This window comes from Triticum dicoccoides, chromosome 4A, assembly GCF_002162155.2.
Source record: "Triticum dicoccoides isolate Atlit2015 ecotype Zavitan chromosome 4A, WEW_v2.0, whole genome shotgun sequence".
In the NCBI taxonomy this organism is placed as follows: domain Eukaryota; kingdom Viridiplantae; phylum Streptophyta; class Magnoliopsida; order Poales; family Poaceae; genus Triticum; species Triticum dicoccoides.
This window is the reverse complement of record NC_041386.1, coordinates 85,496,604-85,509,985: the sequence shown is the minus strand read 5'-3', so window position 1 is coordinate 85,509,985 and position 13,382 is coordinate 85,496,604.

Sequence of the window (13,382 nt, the reverse complement as noted above, 5' to 3'; positions counted from 1 at the left end):
TGGCTTTGCCACAAATACGATGTCAACTACATGATCATGCAAAGCAATATGACAATGATGATGCGTGTCATAATAAATGGAATGGTAGAAAGTTGCATGGCAATATATCTCAGAATGGCTATGGAAATTCCATAATAGGTAGGTATGGTGGCTGTTTTGAGGAAGATATAAGGAGGCTTATGTGTGATAGAGCGTATCGTATCACGGGGTTTGGATGCACCAGCGAAGTTTGCACCAACTCTCAAGGTGAGAAAGGGCAATGCACGATACCGACGAGGCTAGCAATGATGGGAGGGTGAGAGTGCATATAGTCCGTGGACTCAACATTAGTCATAAAGAACTCACATACTTATTGCAAAAATCTACAAGTCATCAAAACCAAGCACTACGCGCATGCTCCTAAGGGGATAGATTGGTAGGACAAGACCATCGCTCGTCCCCGACCGCCACTCATAAGGAAAGCAATCAAAGAACACCCCATGCTTCAAATTTGTCACACAACGTTTACCATACGTGCATGCTACGGGACTTGCCAACTTCAACACAAGTATTCATCAATTTCACAATTACTCAACTAGCACACCTCTAATATTACCACCTTTATATCTCAAAACAACTATCAAGCACCCAACTTCTCTTAGCATTTAAAATTTATAACCAAAGTGAATTACCATGCTGTTCTAAAGGACTCTCAAAATGATATAAGTGAATCATGAGAGATCAATTATTTCTATAAAATAGAACCACCGCCGTGCTCTAAAAGATATAAGCGAAGCACTAGAGCAAAAATTATCCAACTCAAAAGATATAAGTGAAGCACATAGAGTATTCTAATAAATTCCAATTCATGTGTGTCTCTCCAAAAAGGTGTGTACAAAAAGGATGATTGTGGTAAACTAAAAAGCAAAGATTCAAATCATACAAGACGCTCCAAGCAAAAGACATATCATGTGGCGAATAAAAATATAGCTCCAAGTAAAGTTACCGATGGACGAAGACGAAAGAGGGGATGCCTTCCGGAGCATCCCCAAGCTTAGGCTTTTGGTTGTCCTTCGATTTTACCTTGGGGTGCCTTGGGAATCCCCAATCTTAGGCTCTTGCCACTCCTTGTTCCATAATCCATCAAATCTTTACCCAAAACTTGAAAACTTCACAACACAAAACTTAAAAGAAAATCTTGTGAGCTCCGTTACTAAAAGAAAACAAACCACCACTTCAAGGTACTGTAATGAACTCATTCCTTATTTATATTGGTGTTAAACCTAGTGTATTCCAACTTTTCTAAGGTTCATAAACTCTATTACTAGCCATAGATTCATCAAAATAAGCAAACAACACACGAAAAACAGAATCTGTCAAAAACAGAACAGTCTGTAGTAATCTGTAGGTTTCGCACACTTCTGGAACCCCAAAAATTCAAAAATACATTGCTTAGGAATTAATCTATTAATCATATGCAAAAAGAATTAACTAAATAGCACTCTCCAGTAAAAAATGGCAGCAAATCTCGTGAGCGCTAAAGTTTCTGTTTTTTACAGCAAGATCACAAAGATTTTCCCCAAGTCTTCCCAAAGGTTCTACTTGGCACAAACATTAATTAAAAGCATAAAACCACATCTAAACAGAGGCTAGATGAATTATTTATTACTAAACAGAATTAAAAAGCAAGAAACAAAAATAAAATTGGGTTGCCTCCCAACAAGCGCTATCGTATAACGCCCCTAGCTAGGCATAAAAGTAAGGATAGATCTAGGTATTACCATGATAATGATAAGGTAAATCGCAAAAACTCATCTCATACTCCCTACGTTCAGCAGCAAGATTTCTTTGTGGCAAGCAAAAGTAATCAAAAGGGCTAAATTTAATAGGACAAAAGTCCCCAAGATCAAGCTCGGGAGGTGTTGGTTCCTCCTTTGGCCCCTCATATTGCACAACCAATTCATCATTATGAGCATTCTTTTGGCAAAAAGTAATGAGCCTTTGTTCAAGGGAAAAACCTAGCCCATTGTTATAGATAGCAAAATTATCATTAAGTTCAGAGATCCTATGAACAAGAACATCGGTAGGAACCTTTTTCTAAGGTTTTCATTAAAAGCAACATGATCTAGAGATCGTAAACGCATAATGTCTTCTTGATAAAAAAGGATTGCTTCTATGGGAGGACGGCCGACATCCACCCTATAATGCGCAAAAATTTCATTGGCTTCTTTTATTATAAATCTGAACTCATGAGCTAAAAAGATGGTTGCTGCTCGCTTAACAGAAGAATGCTCAATAGTAGAAAATTCTAGGAAAATCCTTTGTATGGAAGGGTGCATATGTAAAAAGATTCTTTCAAGTTCAACTATGAGGAAAGATATAGCATCCGCGAGACTACTAGTTTTATGAAGGATATATCCGCTCATGGTGGGCAAAGCACCGGCACAAGTAAAGAAATCTTGAATAACTCGCTTCCTAATAATTTTGCCGCTACCAATCCGAAACCTTTTAGTGTGTAAAATAGTAGAACTTTAAGGAGGATCATCAATAGCATCAAAGTTTTCCATATTATTATCCTTATCAATGATAACCTCCCAGTTTCAGACATGAAGGCAACAGATAGCACAAAGAACGAGCACACAGAAGGCAGGAAGGAAAAGGAGGCAAACGGAAAAGAGGGTGAATAAAATGGCAAGGGTGAAGTGGGGGAGAGGGAAACGAGAGGCAAATGGCAAATAATGTAATGCGAGGGATAATAGTTTGTGATGGGTACTTGGTATGTCTTGACTTGTGCATAGACTCCCCGGCAACGGCGCCAGAAATCCTTCTTTCTACCTCTTGATCACTGCGTTGGTTTTCCCTTGAAGAGGAAAGGGTGATGAAGCAAAGTAGCGTAAGTATTTCCCTCAGTTTTTGAGAACCAAGGTATCAATCCAGTAGCAGGCCACACACAAGTCCCTCGTACCTTCACAAACAAATAAGAACCTCAGAACCAACGCGATAAAGGGTTGTCAATCCCTTCACAGTCACTTACGAGAGTGAGATCTGATAGAGATAATAATGATAAGATAAATATTTTTGGTATTTTTATGATATATATAGAAAGTAAAGATTGCAAAATAAAATAGATTAGAAACTTATATGATGGAAAATAGACCCGGGGGCCATAGGTTTCACTAGTGGCTTCTCTCAAGATAGCATAAGTGTTACGGTGGGTGAACAAATTACTGTCGAGCAATTGATAGAAAAGAGAATAATTATGAGAATATCTAGGCATGATCATGTATATATGCATCACGTCCGTCACAAGTAGACCGACTCCTGCCTGCATCTACTACTATTACTCCACACATCGACCGCTATCCAGCATGCATCTAGAGTATTAAGTTCATAAGAACAGAGTAACGCATTAGGTAAGATGACATGATGTAGAGGGATAAACTCAAGCAATATGATATAAACCCCATCTTTTTATCCTCGATGACAGCAATACAATACGTGTCGTTTCCCTTTCTATCACTGGGATCGAGCACCGCAAGATTGAACCCAAACTAAGCACTTCTCCCATTGCAAGAAAGATCAATCTAGCAGGCCAAACCAAACTGATAATTCGAAGAGACTTGCAAAGATAACCAATCATGCATAAAAGATTTCAGAGAAGAATCAAATATTGTTCATAGAGAGACTTGATCATAAACCCACAATTCATCGGATCTCTACAAACACACCGCAAAAAGAGTTACATCAAATAGATCTCCAAGGAGATCGAGGAGAACTTTGTATTGAGATTCAAAGAGAGAAGAAGCCATCTAGCTAATAACTATGGACCCGAAGGTCTGAAGTAAACTACTCACACATCATCGGAGGGGCCATGGAGTTGATGTAGAGGCCCTCCGTGATCGATGCCCCCTCCGGCGGAGCTCCGGAAAAGGCCCCAAGATGGGATCTCTTAGGTACAGAAGGTTGCGGCGGTGGAAATAGGGTTTCGTGGTGCTCCTAGATGTTTTCGGGGTATGTGAACATATATAGGAGGAAGAAGTAGGTCGGTTGAGCCATGAGGGGCCCACGAGGGGGAGGGCGCACCCCCTACCTCGTGGACACCTTGTTCGTTTCTTGACATCCACTCCAAGTCCTCTGGATCACGTTTGTTCCAAAAATCACACTCCCGAAGGAGTCATTCCGTTTGGACTCCGTTTGATATTCCTTTTCTGCGAAACACTGAAATAGGCAAAAAAAACAACAATTTGCACTGGGCCTTGGGTTAATAGGTTAGTCCCAAAAATAATATAAAAATGTAAAATAAAGCCCATTAACATCCAAAACAGATAATATAATAGCATGAAACAATAAAAAATTATAGATACATTGGAGACGTATTAGTGGTGTCCATATGAACAGTGTTAGTGATTTTAGTTGCAAAAATTAGATAGTGCTAGTGATTTGTAGCTGCATATTTTGACAAATCGCAATGTTACAAGGTTGACAAATGGCAATGTTACTAGATAAACAAATGTCAATATTTCCAGTTTGACAAATGGCAACATACCCAAAATGACAGATATGCAAATCTTACCCAATTGTTTGTACGTGGTTGCACACGGGTCATGCAAAACAACCGTTTGCGTTGAAGGGATGCAGAAATCCTGCTCGGCACATTTTCCCCTGGCTTCCTGGGGAAGCTGTCGGTTTGCATACGAGTGTTCTAACTAAAACGTTTGCAATGAGTGTTTTATATTCAAAAACCATTGACTTTTTTTTAAAAGAAAATCGTTTGATAAGTCTGTACATTAAGAGAGAAAAACGGAAGTTCGTTCAAACCATATCTTTCTTTCAGTCCCACTGCGAATTTATATTCATATGATCGAGAATTCGAGATACAATATTAAACCCCAAAAAACTATTTCCGACAGTGGCAGAGGCGGCGTGCCGCGCCGTCTTTGTCGTTATCGTCCTCCGGGATGCCGTTGTTGAAGTCTTCAAGGCAGCACAAAATGTTCTTCACTTGTAAATCAAACGTCATGTTGTCGCGCGATCGACAGGCGGGGCGCGGGAGGATGACACCTGGCGCCGCTGAGAGGTAGCGGTCCACGACAACGTCCCATGCCGCTGAGGGGGGTGCGCGCACGGGCACGGGCGCGGTGGATGCAGCCAAACGCACGGGGACCGGCACCGCAGTGGGCGGAGGGGCATGCACGGGCGCGGCGGGTGCAGCCAAATGCATGGGGGCCGGCGCCACGGTGGGTAGAGGGGCACGCACAGGCACGGGCACGGGCGCTGGCGCTGGCATGTACATGAGCTTGCGCGGGTCCGTGGAGACCTCGCTGACGCCTGCGGCTTCCAGCTCTGTGATAGTGCTCGACGACCAGCCCGTCAATGCTATGGGGATGGCCGCTGGCGCGGGCGCGGGGATGGGAGCTGGGACTGGTGCGGGGGCAGCAACCACCGCGGCCAGCTCATTCTGGGCCATGTCCATGAGGCCCCATTCCTCCTTATTTTCTATCTCCTCCGGCTCGGAGTCGATTTCACCAAACTTGAAGACTAGTGGCAGATGATCATCTACGCCATGGCGTTGGTGGAGGTCTGCAGGGGGAGGGCAATGGGAGGCGAATAGTAAGGCTGCCCGTATTAAACAGCGGCTCAGGCGCCATTAATGGAGAGGAAGGCGGGCGGCCATGGAAGTCAAAGGGCTCGCTTCCTAGTGAGCCTGCGCAGCGTACAACTCACATGCTTCTTGGTGAGCCTGTGCATTGGAGGACAGCTTGCATGCCACTCGGTCAGCCTGCGCACCGGACTGCGCTCGCAAGCCTCCCGTTCAGTCAAGGTCAAGCAGCTGTCTGCACGACACCTCCTACAGCCATTAAAACCAAGACACATGGCTTCACGTGAATGGTTAATAGAATGCACATGGTTTGAATTATACAAACGTTTGAGATATTAAAGTGGCAGCTATTTTTTCAAAATGCCTTTGTTGGCTGTCATTATTCGAGTGCGCCTTCTCTCAAAATTGACACGAAAAATATCACATCATGTCGGGTGCCATTCCATGATAGCATGCCAAGTTTCATGAATTTCAGACGAGTTTTGGATTTACTAGAATTTAAAAACTAGGGATCTCAATGTTTTGCCGGCAATCAATGGTGCACAGGTGTTTGAAATTCCTTCCCATTTCTTGCATGGGACCTAAGCATGCACCCAAGGACACATATTTTATTTTTCACCCAATTTATATGCACTGGAGCATGTGCATGTAGTTCAAATTTGATTTACGCACATAAATGCATTGAAAATTCAGTTAATGCATAAAAATGTCCAAAAGAACCCCAAAAAATCACAAAAATTGACACAACACTCATGTTGTTCTATGTTGACACGAGAAAATTTTTGGAAGCAATAAGAGGCAGTGGATATCGTTTCGTCCCCAAAGGTGGGATGTTCCCTACCGAAACCATGATGCTTGTTGTGAGAAGCTCTGTATTGTGAGAAGCATATACCCAAACCTGCCCCAAACGGGACAAATTTTTTACCACGACATGTTTATGCCGCTCCATGAAAGCATGCCATGTTTCATGAATCTTAGAAGAGTTTTGGATTTACTAGAATTTAAAAACGAGGCATCTCAATGTTTTGCCGGCAATCAACGGTGCCCTGGTGTTTGAAATTCATTCCCATTTCTTGCATGGGACCTAAGCATGCACCCAACGACACATATTTGATTTTTCAGCCAATTTATATGCACTGGAGCATGTGCATGTAGTTCAAATTTGAATTATGCACATAAATGCATTGAAAACTCAGTTAATGCATAAAAATGTCCAAACAAACCCTGAAAAATCCCAAAAATTGACACAACACTCCTATTGTTCTATGTTGACACGAGAAAATATTTGAAAGCAATAAGAGGCAATGGATATCATTTCGTCCCCAAAGGTGGGACGTTCCCTACCGAAATCATCATGCTTGTTGTGAGAAGCTCTGGTTTGTGAGAAGCATATATCTGAACCTGCCCCAAATGGGACAAATTTTTTAACGCGGCATGTTGATGCCGCTCCATCATAGCATGCCAAGTTTCATGAATTTCGGACAAGTTTTGGATTTACTAGAATTTAAAAACCAAGCATCTCAACATTTTCGCGGCAATCAACAGTGCCCTAGTGTTTGAATTTCATTCCCATCTCTTGCATGGGACCTAGAAATTCACCTAAGGACATAGATTAGATTTTTCAACCAACCTTGGTGCATTGGAGCATGTGCTTGTAGTTCAAATTTGAATTATTTACATAAAATGCCTAGAAAACCCAGTTAATGCATAAAAATGTCCAAACGAACCCCGAAAAATCACAAAAAATGACACAACACTCCTGTTGTTCTATGTTGACATTAGAATTTTTTTGAAAGCAATAAGAGGCAATGGATATCATTTCGTCCCCAAAGGTGGGACGTTCCCTATCGAAACCATCATGCTTGTTGTGAGAAGCTCTGGTTTGTGAGAAGCTTATACCCGAACCTGCCCCAAATGGGACAAATTTTTTTACCACGGCATGTTGATGCCGCTCCATGATAGCATGCTAAGTTTCTCTTTGAACTATACAAGTCAGCAAAGTTTCTCTCTGAACTTCATGGCGACAGAAAAGTCAGCAAGAAAGGGCGGCAGACAGCGCCGTGGGAACACAGCCAAGGACTTGCCACCAGATCTCTTTGAACTATACAAGTCAGATCCTGAAGAGACCTATGGGGAATGCAAGAACCGAATCCAATGGATTGAAGATATTGGGCAGGGGAATGGTTCAAGTACAAATTTGTCACTGCCGAATATGCTGAAAAGAATGCCATCAAGGGCCCCTGGGGAGATATTGTGTACAAAGGTCTTCAGCCCAAGTCCAAGTCTGAAGCCATAGCTCAAGGTTTCTATCCTTGCATGGTTCGAGGACCACAGCCTAAAAATGACATCCCATCCAGTCTGCTATGGTGTCATGAAGACAATCTCTTCAAGCGCAACTTCTTGTTTGCCAAAGAGTCTGCCAAGAAGAACAAGAAGGACCTTGGACTCGACTTCAACCCTGGTCCATCTGCTCCTCGGGCTGATGGCACTCGTGATGCCGAACCCAATATCATCGGGCCTTACTACAACCTCAACGGTATCCTCACTCACATTGCCGTTCAGGGGGCAGCCATGGAGCACTCTGCAGACGACGCTGATTCTGATGAAGCGCCTGCACCACCTAAGCTACAAAAGCAGAAGAAGTCGAAGGCTTCAAAGCCTTCTGCTGCACCTAAAGCTTCGCATGCAAAGCCACTGGCCACTGCTCCACCTGAAGCAAGTGTGCAGTCTGAAGATCTTTCTCGCAGCTCCAAGAAGACCGAGAAGTCTTCAAAGCAGATGAAACCAATCCAACACTTTGGGAAAGAACTCACCCCTGCTGATATTTTGCGGAATGAAGAAGCCACCATTGATCTGTCCAGCGACGACGATCTTGGTGATGATGCTCTTGAGATGCTCATAAAGAGCAAGGAAGAGGCGGAGATCTTCAATGATCTGCCCCTTTTCGATGTGGACATCTTGAACAACTTCATTGATGAGTGGTTTGAAAACCCTAGCATCAACATCGACGACCTTGAGCTTCCAATTGGCATCAGTGTCTCCTTCCACAGTGCCATTGCTACTGAGCTGGCTCTGGCTCAGAAGATCGTTGAACTGAAGAACAAGATTGATCATGAGAAAGCTCGGTTCAAGAAGAATATGGCCAATCTCAGCGTGGCTGATGTTCAAAGCATCAAGCAGACGCTGCATGAGCTCAAGGAGCAGTTTCACCAGAAACGCCCGGAAGCCAAAGGTTCAAGAGAGAGAATGAAGTATTTTGCTGAGAAAAGTGTTCAAGCTCACAATGAAGCAGAAAAGCGCAAGGCTTTGGGGCGCCCTGGCATCGACCCTAGAATGGCTGCCAAAAAGAAGAAGCCTGATGTGGCCCAAGCTGAAGCATCAAGGCAGGAAGCACCAAGCATTGTCTTCCCTGCCAGCATGACAGGCTCGAAGCCTAAGGTCCCCACAGCTGCTTTAGAACTAAAGAAGACATGGGCAGCTGAGGCCAAAGCTAGAAAGCCCAAGACCAAGAATGCCACTGATGATACCCCACAACCCAAGAAGCGGAAGACAAATTCTTCGAAGAAAGATTGGGCTGCTCCCACAGAGGCCCTCTTTGTCGAGCCAATCTCTGTTGCTCGTCCTGCATCTGAACACCAAGACCGTCAGTTAATTGTTCACGAGCCTGCTACTACAAAGGCTCCTGAAGCTGAAGAAGATCCAGCTGTTAACCCCACCACAGCTGAAGACATTGGTCCTCAAGACAATATAGATGATGATGAAGTCCTTCCTCAGATTGAGCACCAAATGGTATCATCACCTGTTCTCACGAACAACGAACTCATCAGCATTGGTCGTCCTCTGACGCTAATTGCTTAGGATGACTCATGGGCTGATCGTCCTCAAGACTCCCCACATCAAGAATCGCCAAGTACTCCCCTACCTCAAGTCACCACTCTGGTGCTTGACGATGACGACTTTGTGGTCCAGTCAACTCCCTCTCGAAAGGCGTCGCCCGCACTCCGCAGGCTTCGCAAAGGACCAAGGCCACAAGTCACTCTATCGAGCATTCCAGAAGGAGAAGAGCAACACAACTCAGTGGCACGACAAGTGTTTCCTGATGCCACTCCAACTGTGAATGTCTCTGAGTCTGAAGCCAGAGTTGCTGAAGACATTCCGGCTGCATCAGTCGATGACCAACAAGAACCCCCAAAAGAAGAAGAGAGTCCTGCCACACCCCCTACCAACCAGGAAGCTGTTCTCCAGGAGAACGTGTCTGCCGGGGGCGATGCTGATTCCCGCCAACACCTATGGGGACAGGGCCCCTTTCGGTTCGGTGGAGGGGCGGAGAGCGTGCAAAGAGCGGATCGAGGCAGTGCACGCGGGGCGATTTTTTACCCAGCTTCGGGCCGCACGGATGCGTAAAACCCTACTGCTGCTTGTTGGTGTATGTTAGACTCTTGCTCAGGAGCGATGGACGCTGCCAGACTGAGCGTGAGAGTGTTCTTCTGAGTTCCCGAAATGCGGAACCCCCTTGAAAAATGCGGAACCTCCTCTACGTTGCCCTTGGGCCTCCTTTTATACTCAAGGGGTCACCGACAGGGAGCAACATAGCCAGGAAGGGTAAAAACGGAAAAAGGATGTGGTAGCTATAGCTACCGCTACTGTGGATATAGTGTACCCTACCTAACTCTGACGGCAGGGGACAAGGGCATTAAATGCCTGTCTGAGTCTCCTAAACAGTGCAAAAAGGTGACCGTTAGGAGCGCCACCGTTTGCCACGATGGGCTTCTCTTCATCTCCGGTTGCCACCACGTACCCCTAGCTGCGCGGCCTCCCGCCACGTGCGCTCTGGGAGAGTCCCAGAGCGACACGTTAGCAGGTGAGATGGAGCGCGGGCATGCAGTGGGAGTTTCCCGCGGCAAGCTCCTTGCCGCGGCCGTCGTCTTGTCGCTTCCGGAAGCTTGTCGCTCGCCGGATCTTGCCGGGGCGCAGGGGGCGTCGCGGCAAGCTTTCTTGGTATGTCTTGCGTGGTCTTCCCGGCAAGCTCCTCTTGCCGGGGTCTCGTCTCTTCCCGGCAAGCTCCCCTTGTCGGGGCCTTGGTTGGCCTTCCGGACAAGCTCCTCTTGCCGGGGTCTTGGCTTGAGTATTTTGTTATTGAATGGTCTTTAAGGGGACCACGGAGGGTCCTGGCGGTCACCCGGCAAGCCTTGCCGTGGGGGGGGGGGCTGCAACTGTCCGTGCACGAGTTCGGGGTAATAGGGTACCCCTACTCTAGTACACCGACAGGAGCCCCCGGGCCTGGGCCATACACGGTGCCGAGCGCTGTTGGGCCACGCCCAAAACAGTGCACGGGCACGCGCGGCCTAGGTCACGTCGAATCTAACTCCGCTCCCACCGCGCACGCCTAGAACGGCACGCGTCAAACGCGGCGTCGTGGGAGAGATCGTGGGAGTTGTGCGTGGGGCTAAGCCTCCCGAGCATGCGTCAGGCCATGATGATGGAGGTGGTTCACGCCCGCCCCCGTAAACGGGGGTAGGTGCGAGGGCGTGGTGCATTTACTGGATGGAGCCGGTGCGTGGTTTTCGGGACGTCCACTCCCCGCGTTCACGGGGTGGAACGATGCCGCCTCATCTGTCGCCTCAGTTCTGCACCCCCGCCACGCGTCCCCCATGCGTTTGGGGTAACGGACGGTGGAGTGGGAAACTGGGCCGTCGCGAGCGGGTCGGCCCTGACTCCCTGCCCTTCTCGTGCCTTGATTCGCCGAGCGGGGCGGCCGAGCCCCCACCCCGCTCCGTTATAAGGAGCGGGATGGGAGCACAGAAGCCCTCACTCTCTCATCTTCTCTTTTCTTCAGCTTCTGCTCCCCTTTGTCCCCTCTGCCATGGAGAAAGGGAACCCAGGCCCTTCATCGGTGGCGGCGAGGGTCGCTGCCCGACAGCGCATCTCTCCCTCTTCCACGCCTGTGGTGGCAGAGCCAGCCATGAGGGGAAGAGGGAGGGGGCGAGGCCGCGGACGAGGTCGAGGACGGGGTCGAGGTGCTCGGGGAAGAGGCGGACGGGGCGGCACGTCAGCTTCACCTCCACCGGCGGCTTCTCCCCCCATGGCGGTCCATATAGGGGACGACCCTTGCGAGTTCTTTGTTAGGCTGCACCGAGCGCCTCATCGTCGCCTCCGTCTTCCTGCTCCGTTTGCGCGCTCGATGGAAGTGGAGCCGCCCGAGACGCTGAGGCTGCACATGAGGGGCTGTGGGATCAGCGGCACGCGAGTCCGCGTTGCATTCCCAGCCCCTAATGTGATGTATCTTAATCGAGGGTGGAAGACATTCGCCCGCATCCACAACTTGACGGAGGGGTTTACCCTCCATTTTAAGTTGATGGAGGGTGATCTCCTCTCCGTCAAGGCCTTCGGGTGCTTCGGCACTCGGTCGAAGTGCTGCGTGGACAGCTCCTCCGACAGCGAAGGCTCCTCCTCGAGCGAGAGCGACGAGGAAGGGAGCGATAGCGACGACGAGGGTAGCGGGCGGCGGAGTAGCGGGTCCGACTAGGCGTCGGGCGCTGCCTTGCTCGGCACCGGCGACCCCATCATCCGCGTCGCCGGCTTCTTGAACTCGCCGGGGTCGTCTCCTTGGGCGGCTGGCGTCGGGAGGCTGTGGAAGGGGAAGAGTGCGGGCGACAAGGCCGTCAAGCCGGAGTACGGGGGTGTGGTGCCCTCGACAGCGTGCTGACGTCCCGTCGCCCCGTCTTCGAGCCCCGCTTCCTGTGTCGCCGTCGCCGTTCAGCGTTCGGACGACCCCCGGGATGTTCCCTTGGTGTCTTCTGGCACCCGTAGCTCGCCTAGGCACTCCTTTTGCCCTTTTCGCCTCCTTGACCTGCCTCATGAAAAGGGGGACAGGAAAGGGATTACGGGCATCTTATCTTTTTAGTTTGTAAGCCTTTGGGCCTTAGCTGTATCTAGAACTTGTAATCCTCTCTCTCATGTTTTTCATCCTCTATGGACTGTACCTGAGTGGGATGTTTTTAATGAAAAGGGAATGTTTGCCGGGTTACTTGTCTCGCGAGTTAAACCCACGCCAAGGAACAAATCCTTGGTATCCCTCAGACAGACAATTTCTCTCCCGGCAACAGACCCTGCCGCCTTCCCACGTCGCTCGACCTTTCTCACGCTTTTGACGGAGATAGGAGCGAGGTGGTGCGGTATCCTCGTTCCATCCCTTTGTTGCCGCGACTACGACCAATCTTGGCCCCGAGGACGAGCCCCAGGGCCTAGGGTCGGGGGAGCACGGCAGTTTCCGGGGAGGAACGTGGGTTTGCTTTCCCTAGTCCATAAGAGGATGCATGATGAGGGACGAAAGAAACTTATCTGATAGTGCAGCCCCCGGCAACTCTGATTTGCCGTGGACGATTCTTGGCACTCATAGCCCCCAGCGATACTGGCCTGCCGGGAAGGCTTTTATCTTCAGCAGAGAACTTTGACGTTCCCGATGCCGGCTTCCGGCAAGCTGGTTGCCAGGAAGACTTTCATCTTCGGCAGAGAACTTTGACGTTCTCGATGCCGGCTTCCGGCAAGCTGGTTGCCAGGAAGACTTTTATCTTCAGCAGAGAACTTTGACGTTCTCGATGCCGGCTTCCGGCAAGCTGGTTGCCAGGAAGACTTTTATTTTCAGCAGAGAACTTTGACGTTCTCGATGCCGGCTTCCGGCAAGCAGGTTGCCAGGAAGACTTTTATTTTCAACAGAGAACTTTGACGTTCTCGATGCCGGCCTCCGGCAAGCTAGTTGCTAGGAAGACTTTCATCTTCAGCAGAGAACTTTGACGTTCTCGAT